This window comes from Phyllobates terribilis, unplaced genomic scaffold, assembly GCF_046119375.1.
Source record: "Phyllobates terribilis strain yellow unplaced genomic scaffold, ASM4611937v1 Scaffold_1031__1_contigs__length_461108, whole genome shotgun sequence".
NCBI lineage: Eukaryota > Metazoa > Chordata > Amphibia > Anura > Dendrobatidae > Phyllobates > Phyllobates terribilis.
The window spans coordinates 346,965-361,114 of NW_027363791.1; the positions used below are offsets into that span (position 1 = coordinate 346,965).

The 14,150-nt window shown below is 45.0% G+C and overlaps 11 non-coding genes across 11 annotated transcripts; all 11 read left to right on the forward strand.

Annotated features, from left to right (window-relative positions):
• The first annotated feature begins 499 nt into the window (after positions 1-499).
• LOC141242094 (U2 spliceosomal RNA) lies at positions 500-690 on the forward strand. The gene has a single exon (XR_012306741.1). It is a non-coding gene; the product is annotated as a U2 spliceosomal RNA (small nuclear RNA).
• A 1,115-nt stretch (positions 691-1,805) lies between these two features.
• LOC141242095 (U2 spliceosomal RNA) lies at positions 1,806-1,996 on the forward strand. Its single transcript, XR_012306742.1, has one exon. It is a non-coding gene; the product is annotated as a U2 spliceosomal RNA (small nuclear RNA).
• A 1,115-nt stretch (positions 1,997-3,111) lies between these two features.
• LOC141242096 (U2 spliceosomal RNA) lies at positions 3,112-3,302 on the forward strand. The gene has a single exon (XR_012306743.1). It is a non-coding gene; the product is annotated as a U2 spliceosomal RNA (small nuclear RNA).
• A 1,116-nt stretch (positions 3,303-4,418) lies between these two features.
• LOC141242097 (U2 spliceosomal RNA) lies at positions 4,419-4,609 on the forward strand. The gene has a single exon (XR_012306744.1). It is a non-coding gene; the product is annotated as a U2 spliceosomal RNA (small nuclear RNA).
• A 1,115-nt stretch (positions 4,610-5,724) lies between these two features.
• On the forward strand, positions 5,725-5,915 carry LOC141242098 (U2 spliceosomal RNA). Its single transcript, XR_012306745.1, has one exon. It is a non-coding gene; the product is annotated as a U2 spliceosomal RNA (small nuclear RNA).
• Positions 5,916-7,030: 1,115 nt separating this feature from the next.
• Positions 7,031-7,221, forward strand: LOC141242099 (U2 spliceosomal RNA). Its single transcript, XR_012306746.1, has one exon. It is a non-coding gene; the product is annotated as a U2 spliceosomal RNA (small nuclear RNA).
• A 1,115-nt stretch (positions 7,222-8,336) lies between these two features.
• On the forward strand, positions 8,337-8,527 carry LOC141242101 (U2 spliceosomal RNA). The gene has a single exon (XR_012306748.1). It is a non-coding gene; the product is annotated as a U2 spliceosomal RNA (small nuclear RNA).
• Positions 8,528-9,639: 1,112 nt separating this feature from the next.
• LOC141242102 (U2 spliceosomal RNA) lies at positions 9,640-9,830 on the forward strand. Its single transcript, XR_012306749.1, has one exon. It is a non-coding gene; the product is annotated as a U2 spliceosomal RNA (small nuclear RNA).
• A 1,115-nt stretch (positions 9,831-10,945) lies between these two features.
• Positions 10,946-11,136, forward strand: LOC141242171 (U2 spliceosomal RNA). Its single transcript, XR_012306817.1, has one exon. It is a non-coding gene; the product is annotated as a U2 spliceosomal RNA (small nuclear RNA).
• A 1,115-nt stretch (positions 11,137-12,251) lies between these two features.
• Positions 12,252-12,442, forward strand: LOC141242103 (U2 spliceosomal RNA). The gene has a single exon (XR_012306750.1). It is a non-coding gene; the product is annotated as a U2 spliceosomal RNA (small nuclear RNA).
• A 1,115-nt stretch (positions 12,443-13,557) lies between these two features.
• On the forward strand, positions 13,558-13,748 carry LOC141242104 (U2 spliceosomal RNA). Its single transcript, XR_012306751.1, has one exon. It is a non-coding gene; the product is annotated as a U2 spliceosomal RNA (small nuclear RNA).
• Positions 13,749-14,150: the final 402 nt, after the last annotated feature.

The following is a 14,150-nucleotide window of genomic DNA, read 5'->3' on the forward strand; positions in this document are numbered from 1 at the left end:
CTCTGTGAGCTTCTCAGCGACATTCAGCCAGCCAGGTATCCTGCCTGCAGTAGATGGAATGTGGCAATGGAACGCTGGCTGCGCGTGTCATAATAGGCTCTGAGCCTTTATATACCTGTGCACAGCAGCAGCCACCTTCAGTCTGCTGCTGGACAGCCAGCAGCAGCAGCAGCAGGAGAGGTATGTAATCAGGAGCCCTCCTGCTAAGGGTAGACAGCTGCTCGTTCCACCCCACCCCCCGCCTTAATTGGTTCTCCTCCCTTCCAACGGTGTTGAGGCGGGTGGGAACAGCAGGGGGTGAAGGTGCTGTGTTTAAAGAGGTGGAGTTATGCAGATCTAAAACGCGTGGATTGCAGCAGCAGCAAGCCGAAAAGTGCAGGCATGTAAGGGATCTAGAGGTTGACAACATGTCTTCTTAACGGGAGTCCAGGAGCTCATCTCCACAAATGGACTTTTCAGGATCCTTGGGTGGCTCCGTAGTTTGAAACCAATTCTGGTTATCGCTTCTCGGCCTTTTGGCTAAGATCAAGTGTAGTATCTGTTCTTATCAGTTTAATATCTGATACGTCCCCTATCTGGGGACCATATATTAAATGGATTTTTAGAACAGGGAGATGGAAAAAGAGCTTGCTCTGTCCACTCCACGCATTGACCTGGTATTGCAGTATCTCCAGGACCGGTGCACCCCTTCTTTAATGCAGTTTCTAAAATCAGAAAGAATTGAATTCAATGTTTTTTGTTCATTTTGCTTGTTTGTCGGATTTTGGGATGGACTCTTTGGCTTTGCTTTTCTTCTCCTCATTGGATTTTTCATGTTCAAAGTTGCAGAAGCCAGATTACAAGCTCATTTTGGTTCAACTTCAGCAACTGTGCATTGCATTGCCATGTAATGTGATGCAATGCTATCTTTCTAGCTCTCCCTTTTTACTTCCTTTTGGATAAACAGACATATTAGGCAAGCATTTTGGAGCTTTCACCTAAATAACTACAGGTGGTGAGATAAGCTGCACAATATAATTGACCTTTCAGTATATTGTTGCACACACACCATCTATTTAGCAAATGCCCTTGTTATCAACAGCAGCCTTTTAAACTCACCTGAGCTAACAGGTATGTGCGCTGGTTACTCTGCTGCGCTTAAAATTTCTTTTTTGGTTTGCTACAATGCCTTTTCTGAAACGTTGTCTCCTTCTGCTGGAACACTGACTTCTTTCATTTAATGCCTGCAGACTATAAAAGAGAACCCAACCCAAAAAGTTTGGTTGATTAGTCTGTGGCATTCTGTTAAACTGTTGCTTATGGCGGTCTCTGTGAGCTTCTCAGCGACATTCAGCCAGCCAGGTATCCTGCCTGCAGTAGATGGAATGTGGCAATGGAACGCTGGCTGCGCGTGTCATAATAGGCTCTGAGCCTTTATATACCTGTGCACAGCAGCAGCCACCTTCAGTCTGCTGCTGGACAGCCAGCAGCAGCAGCAGCAGGAGAGGTATGTAATCAGGAGCCCTCCTGCTAAGGGTAGACAGCTGCTCGTTCCACCCCACCCCCCGCCTTAATTGGTTCTCCTCCCTTCCAACGGTGTTGAGGCGGGTGGGAACAGCAGGGGGTGAAGGTGCTGTGTTTAAAGAGGTGGAGTTATGCAGATCTAAAACGCGTGGATTGCAGCAGCAGCAAGCCGAAAAGTGCAGGCATGTAAGGGATCTAGAGGTTGACAACATGTCTTCTTAACGGGAGTCCAGGAGCTCATCTCCACAAATAGACTTTTCAGGATCCTTGGGTGGCTCCGTAGTTTGAAACGAATTCTGGTTATCGCTTCTCGGCCTTTTGGCTAAGATCAAGTGTAGTATCTGTTCTTATCAGTTTAATATCTGATACGTCCCCTATCTGGGGACCATATATTAAATGGATTTTTAGAACAGGGAGATGGAAAAAGAGCTTGCTCTGTCCACTCCACGCATTGACCTGGTATTGCAGTATCTCCAGGACCGGTGCACCCCTTCTTTAATGCAGTTTCTAAAATCAGAAAGAATTGAATTCAATGTTTTTTGTTCATTTTGCTTGTTTGTCGGATTTGGGGATGGACTCTTTGGCTTTGCTTTTCTTCTCCTCATTGGATTTTTCATGTTCAAAGTTGCAGAAGCCAGATTACAAGCTCATTTTGGTTCAACTTCAGCAACTGTGCATTGCATTGCCATGTAATGTGATGCAATGCTATCTTTCTAGCTCTCCCTTTTTACTTCCTTTTGGATAAACAGACATATTAGGCAAGCATTTTGGAGCTTTCACCTAAATAACTACAGGTGGTGAGATAAGCTGCTCAATATAATTGACCTTTCAGTATATTGTTGCACACACACCATCTATTTAGCAAATGCCCTTGTTATCAACAGCAGCCTTTTAAACTCACCTGAGCTAACAGGTATGTGCGCTGGTTACTCTGCTGCGCTTAAAATTTCTTTTTTGGTTTGCTACAATGCCTTTTCTGAAACGTTGTCTCCTTCTGCTGGAACACTGACTTCTTTCATTTAATGCCTGCAGACTATAAAAGAGAACCCAACCCAAAAAGTTTGGTTGATTAGTCTGTGGCATTCTGTTAAACTGTTGCTTATGGCGGTCTCTGTGAGCTTCTCAGCGACATTCAGCCAGCCAGGTATCCTGCCTGCAGTAGATGGAATGTGGCAATGGAACGCTGGCTGCGCGTGTCATAATAGGCTCTGAGCCTTTATATACCTGTGCACAGCAGCAGCCACCTTCAGTCTGCTGCTGGACAGCCAGCAGCAGCAGCAGCAGGAGAGGTATGTAATCAGGAGCCCTCCTGCTAAGGGTAGACAGCTGCTCGTTCCACCCCACCCCCCGCCTTAATTGGTTCTCCTCCCTTCCAACGGTGTTGAGGCGGGTGGGAACAGCAGGGGGTGAAGGTGCTGTGTTTAAAGAGGTGGAGTTATGCAGATCTAAAACGCGTGGATTGCAGCAGCAGCAAGCCGAAAAGTGCAGGCATGTAAGGGATCTAGAGGTTGACAACATGTCTTCTTAACGGGAGTCCAGGAGCTCATCTCCACAAATGGACTTTTCAGGATCCTTGGGTGGCTCCGTAGTTTGAAACCAATTCTGGTTATCGCTTCTCGGCCTTTTGGCTAAGATCAAGTGTAGTATCTGTTCTTATCAGTTTAATATCTGATACGTCCCCTATCTGGGGACCATATATTAAATGGATTTTTAGAACAGGGAGATGGAAAAAGAGCTTGCTCTGTCCACTCCACGCATTGACCTGGTATTGCAGTATCTCCAGGACCGGTGCACCCCTTCTTTAATGCAGTTTCTAAAATCAGAAAGAATTGAATTCAATGTTTTTTGTTCATTTTGCTTGTTTGTCGGATTTGGGGATGGACTCTTTGACTTTGCTTTTCTTCTCCTCATTGGATTTTTCATGTTCAAAGTTGCAGAAGCCAGATTACAAGCTCATTTTGGTTCAACTTCAGCAACTGTGCATTGCATTGCCATGTAATGTGATGCAATGCTATCTTTCTAGCTCTCCCTTTTTACTTCCTTTTGGATAAACAGACATATTAGGCAAGCATTTTGGAGCTTTCACCTAAATAACTACAGGTGGTGAGATAAGCTGCACAATATAATTGACCTTTCAGTATATTGTTGCACACACACCATCTATTTAGCAAATGCCCTTGTTATCAACAGCAGCCTTTTAAACTCACCTGAGCTAACAGGTATGTGCGCTGGTTACTCTGCTGCGCTTAAAATTTCTTTTTTTGGTTTGCTACAATGCCTTTTCTGAAACGTTGTCTCCTTCTGCTGGAACACTGACTTCTTTCATTTAATGCCTGCAGACTATAAAAGAGAACCCAACCCAAAAAGTTTGGTTGATTAGTCTGTGGCATTCTGTTAAACTGTTGCTTATGGCGGTCTCTGTGAGCTTCTCAGCGACATTCAGCCAGCCAGGTATCCTGCCTGCAGTAGATGGAATGTGGCAATGGAACGCTGGCTGCGCGTGTCATAATAGGCTCTGAGCCTTTATATACCTGTGCACAGCAGCAGACACCTTCAGTCTGCTGCTGGACAGCCAGCAGCAGCAGCAGCAGGAGAGGTATGTAATCAGGAGCCCTCCTGCTAAGGGTAGACAGCTGCTCGTTCCACCCCACCCCCCGCCTTAATTGGTTCTCCTCCCTTCCAACGGTGTTGAGGCGGGTGGGAACAGCAGGGGGTGAAGGTGCTGTGTTTAAAGAGGTGGAGTTATGCAGATCTAAAACGCGTGGATTGCAGCAGCAGCAAGCCGAAAAGTGCAGGCATGTAAGGGATCTAGAGGTTGACAACATGTCTTCTTAACGGGAGTCCAGGAGCTCATCTCCACAAATGGACTTTTCAGGATCCTTGGGTGGCTCCGTAGTTTGAAACCAATTCTGGTTATCGCTTCTCGGCCTTTTGGCTAAGATCAAGTGTAGTATCTGTTCTTATCAGTTTAATATCTGATACGTCCCCTATCTGGGGACCATATATTAAATGGATTTTTAGAACAGGGAGATGGAAAAAGAGCTTGCTCTGTCCACTCCACGCATTGACCTGGTATTGCAGTATCTCCAGGACCGGTGCACCCCTTCTTTAATGCAGTTTCTAAAATCAGAAAGAATTGAATTCAATGTTTTTTGTTCATTTTGCTTGTTTGTCGGATTTGGGGATGGACTCTTTGGCTTTGCTTTTCTTCTCCTCATTGGATTTTTCATGTTCAAAGTTGCAGAAGCCAGATTACAAGCTCATTTTGGTTCAACTTCAGCAACTGTGCATTGCATTGCCATGTAATGTGATGCAATGCTATCTTTCTAGCTCTCCCTTTTTACTTCCTTTTGGATAAACAGACATATTAGGCAAGCATTTTGGAGCTTTCACCTAAATAACTACAGGTGGTGAGATAAGCTGCACAATATAATTGACCTTTCAGTATATTGTTGCACACACACCATCTATTTAGCAAATGCCCTTGTTATCAACAGCAGCCTTTTAAACTCACCTGAGCTAACAGGTATGTGCGCTGGTTACTCTGCTGCGCTTAAAATTTCTTTTTTGGTTTGCTACAATGCCTTTTCTGAAACGTTGTCTCCTTCTGCTGGAACACTGACTTCTTTCATTTAATGCCTGCAGACTATAAAAGAGAACCCAACCCAAAAAGTTTGGTTGATTAGTCTGTGGCATTCTGTTAAACTGTTGCTTATGGCGGTCTCTGTGAGCTTCTCAGCGACATTCAGCCAGCCAGGTATCCTGCCTGCAGTAGATGGAATGTGGCAATGGAACGCTGGCTGCGCGTGTCATAATAGGCTCTGAGCCTTTATATACCTGTGCACAGCAGCAGCCACCTTCAGTCTGCTGCTGGACAGCCAGCAGCAGCAGCAGCAGGAGAGGTATGTAATCAGGAGCCCTCCTGCTAAGGGTAGACAGCTGCTCGTTCCACCCCACCCCCCGCCTTAATTGGTTCTCCTCCCTTCCAACGGTGTTGAGGCGGGTGGGAACAGCAGGGGGTGAAGGTGCTGTGTTTAAAGAGGTGGAGTTATGCAGATCTAAAACGCGTGGATTGCAGCAGCAGCAAGCCGAAAAGTGCAGGCATGTAAGGGATCTAGAGGTTGACAACATGTCTTCTTAACGGGAGTCCAGGAGCTCATCTCCACAAATGGACTTTTCAGGATCCTTGGGTGGCTCCGTAGTTTGAAACCAATTCTGGTTATCGCTTCTCGGCCTTTTGGCTAAGATCAAGTGTAGTATCTGTTCTTATCAGTTTAATATCTGATACGTCCCCTATCTGGGGACCATATATTAAATGGATTTTTAGAACAGGGAGATGGAAAAAGAGCTTGCTCTGTCCACTCCACGCATTGACCTGGTATTGCAGTATCTCCAGGACCGGTGCACCCCTTCTTTAATGCAGTTTCTAAAATCAGAAAGAATTGAATTCAATGTTTTTTGTTCATTTTGCTTGTTTGTCGGATTTGGGGATGGACTCTTTGGCTTTGCTTTTCTTCTCCTCATTGGATTTTTCATGTTCAAAGTTGCAGAAGCCAGATTACAAGCTCATTTTGGTTCAACTTCAGCAACTGTGCATTGCATTGCCATGTAATGTGATGCAATGCTATCTTTCTAGCTCTCCCTTTTTACTTCCTTTTGGATAAACAGACATATTAGGCAAGCATTTTGGAGCTTTCACCTAAATAACTACAGGTGGTGAGATAAGCTGCACAATATAATTGACCTTTCAGTATATTGTTGCACACACACCATCTATTTAGCAAATGCCCTTGTTATCAACAGCAGCCTTTTAAACTCACCTGAGCTAACAGGTATGTGCGCTGGTTACTCTGCTGCGCTTAAAATTTCTTTTTTGGTTTGCTACAATGCCTTTTCTGAAACGTTGTCTCCTTCTGCTGGAACACTGACTTCTTTCATTTAATGCCTGCAGACTATAAAAGAGAACCCAACCCAAAAAGTTTGGTTGATTAGTCTGTGGCATTCTGTTAAACTGTTGCTTATGGCGGTCTCTGTGAGCTTCTCAGCGACATTCAGCCAGCCAGGTATCCTGCCTGCAGTAGATGGAATGTGGCAATGGAACGCTGGCTGCGCGTGTCATAATAGGCTCTGAGCCTTTATATACCTGTGCACAGCAGCAGCCACCTTCAGTCTGCTGCTGGACAGCCAGCAGCAGCAGCAGCAGGAGAGGTATGTAATCAGGAGCCCTCCTGCTAAGGGTAGACAGCTGCTCGTTCCACCCCACCCCCCGCCTTAATTGGTTCTCCTCCCTTCCAACGGTGTTGAGGCGGGTGGGAACAGCAGGGGGTGAAGGTGCTGTGTTTAAAGAGGTGGAGTTATGCAGATCTAAAACGCGTGGATTGCAGCAGCAGCAAGCCGAAAAGTGCAGGCATGTAAGGGATCTAGAGGTTGACAACATGTCTTCTTAACGGGAGTCCAGGAGCTCATCTCCACAAATGGACTTTTCAGGATCCTTGGGTGGCTCCGTAGTTTGAAACCAATTCTGGTTATCGCTTCTCGGCCTTTTGGCTAAGATCAAGTGTAGTATCTGTTCTTATCAGTTTAATATCTGATACGTCCCCTATCTGGGGACCATATATTAAATGGATTTTTAGAACAGGGAGATGGAAAAAGAGCTTGCTCTGTCCACTCCACGCATTGACCTGGTATTGCAGTATCTCCAGGACCGGTGCACCCCTTCTTTAATGCAGTTTCTAAAATCAGAATGAATTGAATTCAATGTTTTTTGTTCATTTTGCTTGTTTGTCGGATTTGGGGATGGACTCTTTGGCTTTGCTTTTCTTCTCCTCATTGGATTTTTCATGTTCAAAGTTGCAGAAGCCAGATTACAAGCTCATTTTGGTTCAACTTCAGCAACTGTGCATTGCATTGCCATGTAATGTGATGCAATGCTATCTTTCTAGCTCTCCCTTTTTACTTCCTTTTGGATAAACAGACATATTAGGCAAGCATTTTGGAGCTTTCACCTAAATAACTACAGGTGGTGAGATAAGCTGCACAATATAATTGACCTTTCAGTATATTGTTGCACACACACCATCTATTTAGCAAATGCCCTTGTTATCAACAGCAGCCTTTTAAACTCACCTGAGCTAACAGGTATGTGCGCTGGTTACTCTGCTGCGCTTAAAATTTCTTTTTTGGTTTGCTACAATGCCTTTTCTGAAACGTTGTCTCCTTCTGCTGGAACACTGACTTCTTTCATTTAATGCCTGCAGACTATAAAAGAGAACCCAACCCAAAAAGTTTGGTTGATTAGTCTGTGGCATTCTGTTAAACTGTTGCTTATGGCGGTCTCTGTGAGCTTCTCAGCGACATTCAGCCAGCCAGGTATCCTGCCTGCAGTAGATGGAATGTGGCAATGGAACGCTGGCTGCGCGTGTCATAATAGGCTCTGAGCCTTTATATACCTGTGCACAGCAGCAGCCACCTTCAGTCTGCTGCTGGACAGCCAGCAGCAGCAGCAGCAGGAGAGGTATGTAATCAGGAGCCCTCCTGCTAAGGGTAGACAGCTGCTCGTTCAACCCCACCCCCCGCCTTAATTGGTTCTCCTCCCTTCCAACGGTGTTGAGGCGGGTGGGAACAGCAGGGGGTGAAGGTGCTGTGTTTAAAGAGGTGGAGTTATGCAGATCTAAAACGCGTGGATTGCAGCAGCAGCAAGCCGAAAAGTGCAGGCATGTAAGGGATCTAGAGGTTGACAACATGTCTTCTTAACGGGAGTCCAGGAGCTCATCTCCACAAATGGACTTTTCAGGATCCTTGGGTGGCTCCGTAGTTTGAAACCAATTCTGGTTATCGCTTCTCGGCCTTTTGGCTAAGATCAAGTGTAGTATCTGTTCTTATCAGTTTAATATCTGATACGTCCCCTATCTGGGGACCATATATTAAATGGATTTTTAGAACAGGGAGATGGAAAAAGAGCTTGCTCTGTCCACTCCACGCATTGACCTGGTATTGCAGTATCTCCAGGACCGGTGCACCCCTTCTTTAATGCAGTTTCTAAAATCAGAATGAATTGAATTCAATGTTTTTTGTTCATTTTGCTTGTTTGTCGGATTTGGGGATGGACTCTTTGGCTTTGCTTTTCTTCTCCTCATTGGATTTTTCATGTTCAAAGTTGCAGAAGCCAGATTACAAGCTCATTTTGGTTCAACTTCAGCAACTGTGCATTGCATTGCCATGTAATGTGATGCAATGCTATCTTTCTAGCTCTCCCTTTTTACTTCCTTTTGGATAAACAGACATATTAGGCAAGCATTTTGGAGCTTTCACCTAAATAACTACAGGTGGGGAGATAAGCTGCACAAAATAATTGACCTTTCAGTATATTGTTGCACACACACCATCTATTTAGCAAATGCCCTTGTTATCAACAGCAGCCTTTTAAACTCACCTGAGCTAACAGGTATGTGCGCTGGTTACTCTGCTGCGCTTAAAATTTCTTTTTTGGTTTGCTACAATGCCTTTTCTGAAACGTTGTCTCCTTCTGCTGGAACACTGACTTCTTTCATTTAATGCCTGCAGACTATAAAAGAGAACCCAACCCAAAAAGTTTGGTTGATTAGTCTGTGGCATTCTGTTAAACTGTTGCTTATGGCGGTCTCTGTGAGCTTCTCAGCGACATTCAGCCAGCCAGGTATCCTGCCTGCAGTAGATGGAATGTGGCAATGGAACGCTGGCTGCGCGTGTCATAATAGGCTCTGAGCCTTTATATACCTGTGCACAGCAGCAGCCACCTTCAGTCTGCTGCTGGACAGCCAGCAGCAGCAGCAGGAGAGGTATGTAATCAGGAGCCCTCCTGCTAAGGGTAGACAGCTGCTCGTTCCACCCCACCCCCCGCCTTAATTGGTTCTCCTCCCTTCCAACGGTGTTGAGGCGGGTGGGAACAGCAGGGGGTGAAGGTGCTGTGTTTAAAGAGGTGGAGTTATGCAGATCTAAAACGCGTGGATTGCAGCAGCAGCAAGCCGAAAAGTGCAGGCATGTAAGGGATCTAGAGGTTGACAACATGTCTTCTTAACGGGAGTCCAGGAGCTCATCTCCACAAATAGACTTTTCAGGATCCTTGGGTGGCTCCGTAGTTTGAAACCAATTCTGGTTATCGCTTCTCGGCCTTTTGGCTAAGATCAAGTGTAGTATCTGTTCTTATCAGTTTAATATCTGATACGTCCCCTATCTGGGGACCATATATTAAATGGATTTTTAGAACAGGGAGATGGAAAAAGAGCTTGCTCTGTCCACTCCACGCATTGACCTGGTATTGCAGTATCTCCAGGACCGGTGCACCCCTTCTTTAATGCAGTTTCTAAAATCAGAAAGAATTGAATTCAATGTTTTTTGTTCATTTTGCTTGTTTGTCGGATTTGGGGATGGACTCTTTGGCTTTGCTTTTCTTCTCCTCATTGGATTTTTCATGTTCAAAGTTGCAGAAGCCAGATTACAAGCTCATTTTGGTTCAACTTCAGCAACTGTGCATTGCATTGCCATGTAATGTGATGCAATGCTGTCTTTCTAGCTCTCCCTTTTTACTTCCTTTTGGATTAACAGACATATTAGGCAAGCATTTTGGAGCTTTCACCTAAATAACTACAGGTGGTGAGATAAGCTGCACAATATAATTGACCTTTCAGTATATTGTTGCACACACACCATCTATTTAGCAAATGCCCTTGTTATCAACAGCAGCCTTTTAAACTCACCTGAGCTAACAGGTATGTGCGCTGGTTACTCTGCTGCGCTTAAAATTTCTTTTTTGGTTTGCTACAATGCCTTTTCTGAAACGTTGTCTCCTTCTGCTGGAACACTGACTTCTTTCATTTAATGCCTGCAGACTATAAAAGAGAACCCAACCCAAAAAGTTTGGTTGATTAGTCTGTGGCATTCTGTTAAACTGTTGCTTATGGCGGTCTCTGTGAGCTTCTCAGCGACATTCAGCCAGCCAGGTATCCTGCCTGCAGTAGATGGAATGTGGCAATGGAACGCTGGCTGCGCGTGTCATAATAGGCTCTGAGCCTTTATATACCTGTGCACAGCAGCAGCCACCTTCAGTCTGCTGCTGGACAGCCAGCAGCAGCAGCAGCAGGAGAGGTATGTAATCAGGAGCCCTCCTGCTAAGGGTAGACAGCTGCTCGTTCCACCCCACCCCCCGCCTTAATTGGTTCTCCTCCCTTCCAACGGTGTTGAGGCGGGTGGGAACAGCAGGGGGTGAAGGTGCTGTGTTTAAAGAGGTGGAGTTATGCAGATCTAAAACGCGTGGATTGCAGCAGCAGCAAGCCGAAAAGTGCAGGCATGTAAGGGATCTAGAGGTTGACAACATGTCTTCTTAACGGGAGTCCAGGAGCTCATCTCCACAAATGGACTTTTCAGGATCCTTGGGTGGCTTCGTAGTTTGAAACCAATTCTGGTTATCGCTTCTCGGCCTTTTGGCTAAGATCAAGTGTAGTATCTGTTCTTATCAGTTTAATATCTGATACGTCCCCTATCTGGGGACCATATATTAAATGGATTTTTAGAACAGGAAGATGGAAAAAGAGCTTGCTCTGTCCACTCCACGCATTGACCTGGTATTGCAGTATCTCCAGGACCGGTGCACCCCTTCTTTAATGCAGTTTCTAAAATCAGAAAGAATTGAATTCAATGTTTTTTGTTCATTTTGCTTGTTTGTCGGATTTGGGGATGGACTCTTTGGCTTTGCTTTTCTTCTCCTCATTGGATTTTTCATGTTCAAAGTTGCAGAAGCCAGATTACAAGCTCATTTTGGTTCAACTTCAGCAACTGTGCATTGCATTGCCATGTAATGTGATGCAATGCTATCTTTCTAGCTCTCCCTTTTTACTTCCTTTTGGATTAACAGACATATTAGGCAAGCATTTTGGAGCTTTCACCTAAATAACTACAGGTGGTGAGATAAGCTGCACAATATAATTGACCTTTCAGTATATTGTTGCACACACACCATCTATTTAGCAAATGCCCTTGTTATCAACAGCAGCCTTTTAAACTCACCTGAGCTAACAGGTATGTGCGCTGGTTACTCTGCTGCGCTTAAAATTTCTTTTTTGGTTTGCTACAATGCCTTTTCTGAAACGTTGTCTCCTTCTGCTGGAACACTGACTTCTTTCATTTAATGCCTGCAGACTATAAAAGAGAACCCAACCCAAAAAGTTTGGTTGATTAGTCTGTGGCATTCTGTTAAACTGTTGCTTATGGCGGTCTCTGTGAGCTTCTCAGCGACATTCAGCCAGCCAGGTATCCTGCCTGCAGTAGATGGAATGTGGCAATGGAACGCTGGCTGCGCGTGTCATAATAGGCTCTGAGCCTTTATATACCTGTGCACAGCAGCAGCCACCTTCAGTCTGCTGCTGGACAGCCAGCAGCAGCAGCAGCAGGAGAGGTATGTAATCAGGAGCCCTCCTGCTAAGGGTAGACAGCTGCTCGTTCCACCCCACCCCCCGCCTTAATTGGTTCTCCTCCCTTCCAACGGTGTTGAGGCGGGTGGGAACAGCAGGGGGTGAAGGTGCTGTGTTTAAAGAGGTGGAGTTATGCAGATCTAAAACGCGTGGATTGCAGCAGCAGCAAGCCGAAAAGTGCAGGCATGTAAGGGATCTAGAGGTTGACAACATGTCTTCTTAACGGGAGTCCAGGAGCTCATCTCCACAAATGGACTTTTCAGGATCCTTGGGTGGCTCCGTAGTTTGAAACCAATTCTGGTTATCGCTTCTCGGCCTTTTGGCTAAGATCAAGTGTAGTATCTGTTCTTATCAGTTTAATATCTGATACGTCCCCTATCTGGGGACCATATATTAAATGGATTTTTAGAACAGGGAGATGGAAAAAGAGCTTGCTCTGTCCACTCCACGCATTGACCTGGTATTGCAGTATCTCCAGGACCGGTGCACCCCTTCTTTAATGCAGTTTCTAAAATCAGAAAGAATTGAATTCAATGTTTTTTGTTCATTTTGCTTGTTTGTCGGATTTGGGGATGGACTCTTTGGCTTTGCTTTTCTTCTCCTCATTGGATTTTTCATGTTCAAAGTTGCAGAAGCCAGATTACAAGCTCATTTTGGTTCAACTTCAGCAACTGTGCATTGCATTGCCATGTAATGTGATGCAATGCTATCTTTCTAGCTCTCCCTTTTTACTTCCTTTTGGATAAACAGACATATTAGGCAAGCATTTTGGAGCTTTCACCTAAATAACTACAGGTGGTGAGATAAGCTGCACAATATAATTGACCTTTCAGTATATTGTTGCACACACACCATATATTTAGCAAATGCCCTTGTTATCAACAGCAGCCTTTTAAACTCACCTGAGCTAACAGGTATGTGCGCTGGTTACTCTGCTGCGCTTAAAATTTCTTTTTTGGTTTGCTACAATGCCTTTTCTGAAACGTTGTCTCCTTCTGCTGGAACACTGACTTCTTTCATTTAATGCCTGCAGACTATTAAAGAGAACCCAACCCAAAAAGTTTGGTTGATTAGTCTGTGGCATTCTGTTAAACTGTTGCTTATGGCGGTCTCTGTGAGCTTCTCAGCGACATTCAGCCAGCCAGGTATCCTGCCTGCAGTAGATGGAATGTGGCAATGGAACGCTGGCTGCGCGTGTCATAATAGGCTCTGAGCCTTTATATACCTGTGCACAGCAGCAGCCACCTTCAGTTTGCTGCTGGACAGCCAGCAGCAGCAGCAGCAGGAGAGGTATGTAATCAGGAGCCCTCCTGCTAAGGGTAGACAGCTGCTCGTTCCACCCCACCCCCCGCCTTAATTGGTTCTCCTCCCTTCCAACGGTGTTGAGGCGGGTGGGAACAGCAGGGGGTGAAGGTGCTGTGTTTAAAGAGGTGGAGTTATGCAGATCTAAAACGCGTGGATTGCAGCAGCAGCAAGCCGAAAAGTGCAGGCATGTAAGGGATCTAGAGGTTGACAACATGTCTTCTTAACGGGAGTCCAGGAGCTCATCTCCACAAATGGACTTTTCAGGATCCTTGGGTGGCTCCGTAGTTTGAAACCAATTCTGGTTATCGCTTCTCGGCCTTTTGGCTAAGATCAAGTGTAGTATCTGTTCTTATCAGTTTAATATCTGATACGTCCCCTATCTGGGGACCATATATTAAATGGATTTTTAGAACAGGGAGATGGAAAAAGAGCTTGCTCTGTCCACTCCACGCATTGACCTGGTATTGCAGTATCTCCAGGACCGGTGCACCCCTTCTTTAATGCAGTTTCTAAAATCAGAAAGAATTGAATTCAATGTTTTTTGTTCATTTTGCTTGTTTGTCGGATTTGGGGATGGACTCTTTGGCTTTGCTTTTCTTCTCCTCATTGGATTTTTCATGTTCAAAGTTGCAGAAGCCAGATTACAAGCTCATTTTGGTTCAACTTCAGCAACTGTGCATTGCATTGCCATGTAATGTGATGCAATGCTATCTTTCTAGCTCTCCCTTTTTACTTCCTTTTGGATAAACAGACATATTAGGCAAGCATTTTGGAGCTTTCACCTAAATAACTACAGGTGGTGAGATAAGCTGCACAATATAATTGACCTTTCAGTATATTGTTGCACACACACCATCTATTTAGCAAATGCCCTTGTTATCAACAGCAGCCTTTTAA